The 11,981-nt window shown below is 40.7% G+C and overlaps 1 long non-coding RNA gene across 1 annotated transcript in view; it reads right to left on the bottom strand.

Moving 5' to 3' along the window:
* Positions 1 to 1,377: 1,377 nt before the first annotated feature.
* The window catches only part of LOC122817356, a 95,407-nt gene continuing 84,803 nt past the window's right edge, over positions 1,378 to 11,981 (bottom strand). The window contains exon 2 of the long non-coding RNA XR_006367218.1: positions 1,378 to 1,837. This is a non-coding gene — a long non-coding RNA (uncharacterized LOC122817356). The remainder of the gene's footprint in view (positions 1,838 to 11,981) is intronic.

Here is an 11,981-nt window from a genome sequence, read left to right as displayed (position 1 = left end):
TATGGTGGGTGACTTATTAACTAAAGTGAGCAAAGGTCTGAGTGGGAGAGGATAAAAACTGTGGAATAAGCATAGTAGTCCTATCAAAATACAATTAATAGAAATGAAACTCTTGCATGGTAAACTGCATATAACCTCAAAATGACTGTGGAGGAAAATATGCTGTCTGCAAAAGTCAACTGCTTTCAGTTTCCAAGGGGCTAACAAAAGTCTGGATAACAGTGAAAATAACTGATTGTAGCAAAGTACATTGTAAAACACTGCTGACATTAATTAAGCAAGAAAACTGCGCACATCGGTAGGGACAGTGATAGCTGGCAGTGAAGTGTGCTTAGTGAGGAAAATAATGAGTAAACTCAAAAAGAATGTACAATGTAAACATCTACAAATATGTGCAAGATAAAGCAATAGTAACGGACATTACAAGACTGTCTGATAAGTAGCAATTCTTAAAAGGAACACAGAAGCATTTCATTGCTAGGTAAATCTCTCCATGGAATAAGACCTGTTCATTTAATGCTAAAAGACTACTTCCATGTTATGTTTGTGAGCAGCCAGCCACTATGCATTTCAGTCTGTGTATTTTACAGCTCACATAAAAACATTCTGTACCATTTTTTTTACTGTGAAAGTGCTGTTCGGATGGCAGGAGTTAAGGAGACATGAGGGAACACCTTTACTGGTATACTAGACAGACCGCATAGGTAACCAATTAGATGAAACTTTCAGGGCAGGAAATGCGATACTTTCACTGGCTGAGGGACGGAATATCGGAAAAATAACTTGGGCAGGAAATGAGATTCAGAAAAGTTCAATTCGCACAAAAGTCCACTATCTCAGCAATTAGTTGCTATTTCACAGAATTTGTAACACCTCAGTAGAAAACACATTTGTAAGTGTCACTGCAGTCTAGTAAATTATACTTTCACTGAGGGCTCAGTCTTCATAATACTTTTTAGTTCTTCCATTCTAAGTGAATGGAAGTGTGATCTGACAGTCCACCCTAAGACTTCCTAATCTTAACTGTGTCCTTAGTATACCTATTCAGGAAACAGTCATCAGGATGTCTGGTTGCAGGAGGGTATTTAGAAGTTACAAACAAAGGAATGAAAAGATAAAAAAAAAATGTCCCCACAGTTGTTCTTTAAAGGCAATTACTCTGTTTAAACTGATATGTACAGAAAAAAAAGCCTTGTAGTGATAGCATTGCTGTGCTTGCATGTCGGCCCCTCTTATTAGGTGAATTTCATATTAATTAGCATCCAAAATGCTTGACAGCAACCAAAATACACATTTTACAACTAGCGAGGGTAGCAGTACAATGTGCAGAGCAGTATCTACAGTAAAACAAGTTAGAGAAGAAAAAACAGCAGCAGCTTTACAATTATAGAAATAATGTTTATTGAAATGTCCCCTTTTCACAATCGGTGAAATCTCACAGGTGCATTTAAAACCACAGTAAGGCACTAAAATGAATTTTTCATTTATATACTTTAACAAACTCTGAAAATAATTACAATGATATTCTGACTTTATTAATATACAGGATCTTAAATTACAACTGGAATTTTTTTTACAAACATTACAGATATATGCAGAAAAGAAGTTGTCTCGTCAGTCCTGAACTTACATAACTTGTCCTTTTGTGCAGAAGGAAAATAATCTAAAACTTGCTGAAAATGTGGAACATGTACGTTAAAATTCTTATCCAAATGTGTTACTTGCTTGTCTGCTTCAGTTGGTTGTTTAGTCTTGTGTTAACAGTCCGCAAATGGCTTTCAGCTCCTAAAATTCCACGTGCATCTAATAACATCGCAGGCATACTGGCAGCTCCATACTTTTTACAGAAGGAAAAAAGTATATTAGAAATAGCACTGGCAAATGCATCAGAATGGTTACAAAATATGATAACATATGCTGTTTTTAAGTTTCTAACACCTCAAACACTATTGTGATGTATTTTGTTTCAACAGTCTTAAAAGGAATAAAAAATGTCCCATTACTTTTGGTACTGCCATGTGAAAATGATCATTGATTTACTGTATGATTTTCAGTTTCAACAACTACTACTTTTATTTCAGTTTTTTAAACACTTTTATTGAATTATCACTTGTCACATAGGCAATATAAAATTTACACTGATATAAAAACAAACTGTTTTAGTTCACATTGCAAACATACTTCACATATATTGCTATATATCATATAACCTAAGCAACACTGCATAAATTATTCAATTCCTGCTCGCTCTTTAAACAAGAAACATCTTTATTAAACCATCACTTATACATAGGCAATCACACATTTATATAAATGAAAGGAAACCACGCCAACACAATCTTAGTTGCAAACATTTTACATCACAAACCAAACTCCCAGCTGCAAATATTATACGTCACTTATAATCTACCCAATCATGTTCAGTCAAACATTACATAGTTCATTTAAGTACTGCCGCCTTTTAAATCACATTCATCTCCTGTATGTATTGTTCCCACAATTCCCATTTTTCCCTATGTAGTTTGCTCCTACCCTTTTCTAAAGATCTCAGTTCCAGTTGTTTTATCTCTGTTACTATAATCACTACTTTTAGTATAGCTGGTTTAGATTTTGATTTCCATTTTCTAGTAATTGTTTTTTGGGCAGCCACCATAATTAGACACAGCAAGGCCTTACCATGTCTACGCAATTCCAATTCTGTATCATAGGTTAGAAGAATTATCTCCCTCTTCACACAAACCTGTCCACCCAGCATCTCCAACTGACCTCTTTCTTCCCTGTCACACCTCTAACATTTGCTGTCTATCTGAGGAAAAATTCTCTGGAGTCTACTTAAGGTATAAAAATATGTATTTAAACATTTCCAAACAAAAATACAAAATCTTCTAGAGTTTGTTGCATATTTGGGAGACATACATAAATCCTCCCATTGTTTCTTTGTGAATTGCTTATCCAGTCTCTCTTCCCAATCCTTTCTAACCTCCTCTGATTGATTCTTATAGTTAGCATGCAATATTTTATATGCTGTACTAATCATCCCTTTTTTAATATCAGCTTCTGTTCTAGATTCTACTAAAAACTCTACCAGAGCTGGTCTTTCATTTAGAGCCCTCCTATTTCTTTCTCTTTGCCTATACTCTTATATAAATCCTTGATAGGGAAGGCAATCTCTAACCAACAGTCAAATAAATTCTTGGCATCTTCCCATTCTATCATCTTTCCCTCTCTAGTTATCTGCTCCCAATACTTTGGTTCCTTTGCCAATTTTCTCCAATAAATTCTAGTCCCTCTTGCCTACTGTCTATACCAGTAATTGCAGTCATCCCTATCGGCGGAATCTCCTTTCTCCATTCCTGTGTTAGCTTAGTTCTTAGGATACTTTCTGCTACTTTATATATTCTGCATGATTATTGTTATTCTCCTTAAAAGCCTGCATCCAAAATCCCAGTTTCTCCTTGTTTCTTGAGCTACCCCCCTGTTTCATCATCCTCCCTTTCCACTTTGAATTAAAGTTTTCTGCTTGTGTTATATTCTACTGGAAGAATCATCTTATCCCACTTGACACTTGTCATCTTCCCCTCCCAGATAAAGTCCTTCAACTCCAGTAATTGCTGTCCACAACTTCTCTTCTGGTTGATAAAAATATACCTGACCTGTGTATAAGACTAACAGGAATAAAAACATTTTAACTGCTTGTATCTTACTGTCTATATCCATATAACAAAGCTTCCATTTTTCTCAGTTTTTGTATTCTCTTCTCACACATCCTTAGTTGCCACATCAGAATCATTTTTAATCCACACTCTTAAACACTTCATTTTATCACGTCCCCATAAATATGGATATTGCTGAACCAATTCACATGTGGTACATAATTTACTGCTATCGCCTTTGTTTTAGCTTCATTAATTTTGTATCCTGAAAAGATTTGAAACGGTCTCAAAATGTTCCACAACACTGTAATGTCTCATTCTGATTTTGTCAGGTATAAAATTACATCATCTGCAAAAGGACCCAGCTTTTCTTGACTTCCATACGAATTATATCCTTGAATTTCTAAGTCCCTTATTATTTTCTTTGCCAGCGGCTCTAAATATAATGCAAACAACAAAAGGGAAAGAGGACATCCATGCCTGGTTCCTCTGCTCATGAAGAAATTATCAGAGAGGACTCCACCCACTTTAATTTTCGCCTCTGATCCCTCATATATCCTCCTAATCAACCTTATAATTTTTTTCAGGAAATGCAAATGCTTCCATTGTCCTGCTCACAAAGTCCCAGCTTACAATGTCAAATGCTTTCTCTGTATCAAGACCCACCATCAACAATGGTATTTCTTGCATTCTGCTTCTCTTTGGATCATCAGTGTTCTGTTAATGTTGTTAAATGTTTGCCTCCCCTTCACAAAACCACACTGATCCACATATATCAATTTTGGCATTACTTTTGTCATTCTTTTAGCCATTATAGACATGAACACTTTATAATCATGGTTTAGTAGTGAAATGGGTCTATACACAAAGCTGAATCTGATGGAGCCTTACTCTCTTTAGGTAATACAGCTACCACTGTTTTTTTCCAGGATGTTGGTACTTCTCCTCCTCTTAAAATACCATTAAACAAAACATTCCAAATATTTATCAGTTTTTTCCCTCCTAGCTTCCAAACTTCCACAGGAATACCATATATTCCTGGGTACTTTCCTGCACATTGGTTATACATCACAATTTTTATCTCATCTCCTCCTATCCTTATAGTTAGTAATTGAGCCTCATCTACCTCCACCCTTGACATATTTAATTCTTCCATAATCATTTCCATTTGTATCATTTCATGATTTCTATATTTCTCTGCTTTATACAGACTTTCATAGAATTTCCAAAATATTTCTAATATCAATACAGGATCTCTTGTTACTTTCCTTGTTATAGGTTCATAGATAATTACTAGGCTTTTGATCCCAGGGTCATGTCAAACCTAGCTGTTAAAACCAAACATGGTACTAGATAGTTACTAGACAGGATGCAATGTCTAGCCCCAGGAATCGCACTGCCTCTGCTCTGTTTTAACCCATTGCGAGGTATCCCAGTCGCATTTTTTCCCTTACCAGCACTCTTGTGTAAATGACACCCTCCCTTGCAACTACTGTAATTTCATCTAGCCCTACTCACACCTATAGGTACTCTATTCTGACAGTACCCACTCTACCATCCTTTACCTCTCTTCTACAGATTCTGACAATCATGGACGGACAATTTCCTGTGGTTTCTCCTGCTAGTCTTGTTGATATGGGCATCCTGAGACAGTGTAGCAATTGCCTCATGTGCACAGACAACACTCTTCTTCTACCACCTAGGAACACAATATGTGAGAGATGCAATTACATTAAGAACCTAGAATCCTTGCTGTCTCAACCACAAGTCAGTACATTTGGCACTGAGAAGGTTTATCTGCACAAACACCACAAGCACCACACCTCTAACACCACCCACACCTGTACAGTACATTCCTACATATGTGGAGGTTCTCAAAAAAACATACCTAAATAAAAGAGACCTCCGTGGCAAAAGCACACACACACACACACACACACACACACACACACACACACACACACACACACACACACACACACACACCACAATCCACCGCACCAAGCACCACACATAGTTCACATGCCTGTGTCTCACAGCCTCTAAGGCCCAGCCACAAACCCGACATACTAGTCATAGGAGACTATCGGGAGACACACAGATGTGCCCCTCACCAGGCTAGATAAGGGGAAAGTCACAGTAAGTTGCTTGTCAGGTGCTAGAATCCACCATATCACTCATGCACTCAAGTCTCTCAACAACAGGTACTGTTATGACTCTGTCATAGTCCATGTTGGTGTTAATAACTTGAGACGTACCTCTCTGGACTATATGAAAAGAGACATGATTGAGCTTGCTGAATATGTGTCCCAGGCAGGTATGCCCCGAGGCTTAAGCAGTATCCTACCGTCACCCAGAATGATGCCTCAGTACAAACAAAAAATGATTAACTTAGTTTCTGGTGTCATTCCAAGGGGATCTAGTACTTGACAGCTGGGGAGGACATGACTGACAGACCATTATGCTTTGCCAGAGATGGACTTCATCTGTCTCCCCTGGGCTTCAGGCTTCTGGCAAAGGCTCTTGCCTCCCCCATAGTGCCTTTTTTAAGCAAAGTCATGAGAACAAAATTACCAATGTGAAAATTTCTTCTAAACGAAATTTAAAGGTCATGCTGCTAAACGTTAGGAGTCTTAACATGAAACTGCACTCATTGCAAACATTCCTCGCCCTGGAAGATGCTGACATTTGTGCAGTCACTGAAACCTGGTTCAAAGCTGTGGAGAGCACTCAAGCCTTACCAGGTTACTTGTCCTACCATACTTTCAGACCCCAAACAGAGGGTTACAAAGCCAAAGGAGGTGGAGTTTCAAATTTTATCAAAGACATACACACCTCCAGGCTGGTCAAACAGTATGACGCACAGGAGACACTCCAAGTGCAGTTAACTATTGACAAAACACCTACTCAAATCATAGCCAGCTACAAACCCCCAGCCATGACTCAGGAGGCCCACTCCACCTATCTAAGCTTACTTGAATCCATCAAGATTCAACCCTCTAACCTGATCCTGGGCGACTAACTACCCAACCGTAGAGTGGAAGGGTTTACTATCAAATGCTCAAAACTTACAACCGCGAACAGAGGTTTCCATGATGCATATCCTCAACTCATAAATATTAAGTAGGTCCTAAGGTCGATGCAGCAAGAGCGACAACATTCTGTCGGTATTAATGTTGGTAGCTGCCATTGCCAACCATGCTTCGTGTCCCTGCCTTGTGTGCGTCCTTCTTAATGGACGTACACATGAATGTTGACATTCTGACTGTCGCTCCTACCATGTTCGAGGAGGAGCCTGTCATGTAACTGAATTTCGACATTTTGATTGTAAACCAAGTGGAAGACCTATTCTAGCTCAAACACGAACGCTCAGAGATTTCTCGACTTCATCAATGCCAATGCATTATATCAGCTGGTTGACACAGCCACAAACCACGATGCTTTGCCAGAGATGGCCTCCACCTGTCGCCACTGGGATTCCGGATACTGGCTAAGGCTCTTGCCTATAGTGCCTTTTTTAGGCAAGATTCAAATGACAAATTCACCACAGTAACAGGTACAAGCAAGCAAAATCTGAGGGTAATGCTACTTAATGCTAGAAGTCCAAACCTCAAAATGCTCTCACTCGAGGCACTCCTTAAAATGGAGAACATCAACATCTGTGCAGTGACAGAGACCTGGTTAAAGGCTTGAGAGAGCACCCCTGCATTACCAGGCTATAATTCATACCACACCTTTCGGCCACCTAACCTGGACCGAAGCACTAAAGGCGGAGGCGTGTACATATTCATTAAGGATATCCACACCTCCAGGTTAGTTGCTCAGCATAATGCATCCGAGATTATCCAAGTGCAACTAACTCTGGGCAAGACCGCAATCCAAATTGTAGTTTGCTACAGATCCCCCACCATGCCCCAGGAGTCCCACTAATTATTTCTTGATACACTGGAAAATATTAGGGTACAACCTAACACCCTAATAATGGACAATTTCAACTACCCCAACATTAACTGGGAAAACTACTCATGTACTAACTCTTGTGCTAACTTTTTCAGGAATTCATAAATTTCAACGCCTTGGATCAAAATATCCACACCCCCACCAGGGGCAGCAATATCCTAGACCTGGTCATTACCAACATGGGCAACCGGTGTTCCACACCAGAGGTCAATTCCTCGGTCAGATCCGACCACAAGCAAATCACCCTAGACATCCACATCTCACCCCCACCCCCATTAGGGAAACCACCATAAAAACTTTCTCCAAAGCCAATTTCACGCTTAAGACAAAAGTGGCAAACTTCATGACACCCATGCTGACGGACAACAGAGGTACGACTGCTGAATCCTATACAACTGCACTTTATAAGCACTTACATGAGTGCATGGATCGTGCAAACACTAACAGAACCAAGATGCTATCCTCCAAAAAAAGGAAGCCAATCGGTGGTCCCCTGCCATAAACAAATCCTACAACAGAAGAAAGAAACTGTTGCAAAAAAGAGTAAAATCCCATGATTGGAGGAACTCCGTGGTCAGCCTAAGTAAGAAGCTGAGATCCCTCATAAAATTCTCCAAAGCTAGTTACGAAAACAAAATAGCCACTGATTCTAAAGACATCCACAAAGCATTCTATAGTCATGTCAAGAATCTCAACGGCAACACTCAGATCTGCTCTGAGTTACAGCACAATGGCACTAAATATACAGAACCAACTGATATTGCCAACATCCTGGCAGATAGGTTCAGTGCTAACTTTACCCCTTTCTCATCCCCTAAAGGGCCCATCTCTATACCGGAAGAAGGCAAAGTTCCTGTATTAACAGCTGCACAGGTGAAAAACACACTCTCCAAAGCTAAGAACACAGCATTCATGGGACCTGACAACATCCTAGGCTGCGTTCTGCATGAACTACAGAACAAACTGGAACGCCACCTACGTACCATGTTCAATCATAGCCTCACCTCAGGCTTTGTGCCCACTGAATGGCACACAGCAATGGTTATCCCACTCCACAAAGGGGGAGCCACAACGGACCCCGGGAACTACCGCCCCATTAGTCTAACGAGCCTGGTATGCAAGGCTATGGAATGTATCATCATGGAACTTATAAACAATGACACTGGTAATCTCCAAACTCTGGACCCTACCCAGTTTGGGTTTGTAAAAAGCTGATCATGTCTCCTAAACCTGACAGACTTCTTTGAAGCGGTCACCAGAGCCGTAGATGAGGGTAGGGTGGTTCACACAGCCTATCTAGATCTCGCCAAGGCTTTCAACACCATCCCCCACTCTGGAATTATAGATAAACTCACTAAACTAGGTATAAATCCCTATGTCACAAGATGGGTTGCAAACTGGCTCACTGACAGAACCCACACTGTGAAAGTAGCAGACTAAATCCAACTTCAGACCAGTGAGAAAAGGAGTACCACAGGGTTCAGTCCTAGGTCCTCTCCTGTTTGGTATCTACTTCTCTGAAGTATAAGCTAACACAGAAGGTCTTTGGCTGACAAAGTTTGCAGATAACTGCAAAATAGGAGCCATAATCAAAACTTCTAACGATTTGGACATCCTACAAAAGGGCCTCACTGAGACAGATGCCTGGTGTTAAAGCCATGGCCTAAAGCTCAATGCCAAAAAGTGCATTGTCATCCCTTTTGGTAAAAACTCTGTACCCATGAACTACCACATAGGCGGTAGTCTACTTAACACTGAAAGTGTGATGAGACCTTGGGACACAGGTGGACAGTAGTCACTCCTTTGATAATCACATCGCCACAGTAGTCAGGAAACCCTTCTACATGGCACACCATCACAAAAGGTTTTTCATCCAGGAAAAAAGAGGTCATTGTGCCCCTCTCCTCATCACTCATTAGACCCATTATAGAGTACAACGCCCCTGTTGGTATGTACCTCACAAGACATCTACAACACCTGGAAAGGCCACAGAAATACCTCACAAAGAGGATTACCAGCCTCAAACAGATGCCCTACGCACACAGTCTCAACCTGTGGCTCCAGGTCTTTCACTACTGAGTTGGTGCTTAGGGTATTGTTTATTTTAGAGTTGCTGGGGACAGTGTTATTTCTGAAGGGTATGATAATACATTTTTTTGGATTTGGTTTGAGTCCACGGCTTTGACACCAATCATTTGTCTAAGACTCTCTTGTAGTATGGTAGCATCATTTGGGGGACTCGATGATTGCCCCCAATTTGCAGTTATCCGCAAACTTGATTAGCCACAGTCCATCCTTTTTGGCCTTGACTTCAGAGAAATAAATGCCAAACAGGAGATGGCCCAGTACTGAGCCTTGAGGGCCTCCACTGGTGACAGGTCTGCTGGAAGAGATGAAGTATCCCACCTTGACAGTGTGTGATCCGTCAGTAAGCCTGTTTGCAACCCACCTGACTACAAAGGGGTTATTTAACTGGGTAAGTTTGTCTATGATGCCAGAGTGAGAGATTCTGTCAAAGGCTTTCACCAGGTCCAGGTATGCTCTGTGCACAACTTTGCCTTCGTCTATGGCTCTGGTCACTTGTTCACTGAAATCCACTAGGTTTAGTAGGCAAAACCTTCCTTTGACAAAGCTAAACTGGGACGGATCAAGGGTTTGGAGGTCACCTGTTTTATGAGGTCCATGATGATTCATTCCACGGCCTTGCAGATGAGGCTACTTAAACTTACAGGTCTATAGTTTCCCAGGTCAGTTGTCAATCCACCCTCATGGAGGGAGACTGACGATTGTTTTCCATTCAGTGGTGGGCCAAAGCCATTGTGCAGGCTATGGTTGAATAAAGTGCCTAATAGGGTGGTTAGATCTTGTTTTAATAGATTAAGAACACAGCCTGGAATGCCATTTGGCCCCACAAATGTTGTGTTCTTAGTCTTGGAGGGCGCATTTTTGACTTCCTCGTTGGAGATGCTGGGAGATGATGTAGGAGAGCGCATTTATGACTTCCGGTTTGGAGATGATGTTGGCACGGTTTGTGGTATGATATAGGTGGTAAGGGGGTGAAGTTTTTGCCAAACGTTTTTCTAGTTGGCTTGCAATTTCCTCAGGGTCTGTGTATGTAGTGCCCTGCACAGTTAGTTCAGCACACATCTGGGTCTTACCTTTTAGGTTACGAATGTAGCTAAAGCTATCTTTAGCTGTGGTTGTGAGTAGCTGCCTTTTGAGGATTTTACGAGATTCCTTATTTGCGTGTTTAGTCCAAGGAGCATACATTTCCAGTTTTGGGGTTTTAATTTTATGTTTTTGGACAGTAGCTTCTTTCTCTTATTGTACAATCTACTGATACTGGATGTCCACCATGGTGGCTTGTTTTTCTGGGAGGATCTTGATTTATTCCTATCCAATGTGTAAAAAAAATTGTGGAAGTGTTTATACAGGGCATCAGTGTATGCCATGGTGTAGTCTTTGATGTCTCCTGAAAAGGCAGGAGCTTGAAAGTCATTAATAGCATCCCTTAGTAGGGTATAGTTGACTTTGCTGAAGTTTTTTAGCCCAACTTCTCCTTTGGGGGGTTCTGGAGTTGCAGCTACCTCAAAGGTTACTGATTTGTGGACAGACTTAACCAGTGTTGGACCAACATTAGAGATATTACATTTGTCACTCATATTTGTGAGGGCCAAGTCTAGGATATTTCCACCCCTAATGGAGTGCTTTACTATTGGTTCCACGGCATTTGAGTTTGCAAAGCTCAGGAATCTCTGCGAGGAAGTTAGAGCTCACGTAAGTTTCCCAATTAATGGAGGGATAATTAAAGTCACCCATAACTACTGTATTAGGTTTTACTTGGATTGTCGCAAGCAGATTTAGGTAAGCTGTATTTTCCTCCTGGTTCAGGAAAGGGGACCTGCAACTCAGAATAACACCGTAATTTGGGCTTGGAGTAACTCTATTTCATTATCCTGTCTAACCAGTCTAGAGTCGCAAGTATCTTTAATGAATATAGATACTCCACCACCTTTGGTTCTCACAACTTCAGTTTGAGGTCTGAAAGTGTGGAAGACATTGTAACCTTGCAAGGCCGGGGTACTTTCTGTGGCCTTGAACCAGCTCTCTGCAACTGCACAAATGTCTACATCTTCCAGTGAGAAGAGTGCTTCTAGAACGTGCAGTTTCTGATTTAGTCTCCTAGTGTTTAGCAGTATAACCTTTATTAATTTATTTGTATATTCACATCATATGTTTTGGTGCTGTGACCTCGCCCACAAAAGGCACTATGGAGGAGGCCAAAGCCTTTCCCAACAATCGAAAGCCTAGAGGTGACAGGTGAAGACCATCTCTGGTGAAGCAGTGAGGTCTATCAACCGTATCAAT

Source organism: Protopterus annectens, chromosome 12.part0 (genome assembly GCF_019279795.1).
Source record: "Protopterus annectens isolate FY-2018-M chromosome 12.part0, PAN1.0, whole genome shotgun sequence".
Lineage (NCBI taxonomy): Eukaryota > Metazoa > Chordata > Ceratodontiformes > Protopteridae > Protopterus > Protopterus annectens.
This window is presented reverse-complemented; position numbering and strand designations above follow the sequence as displayed.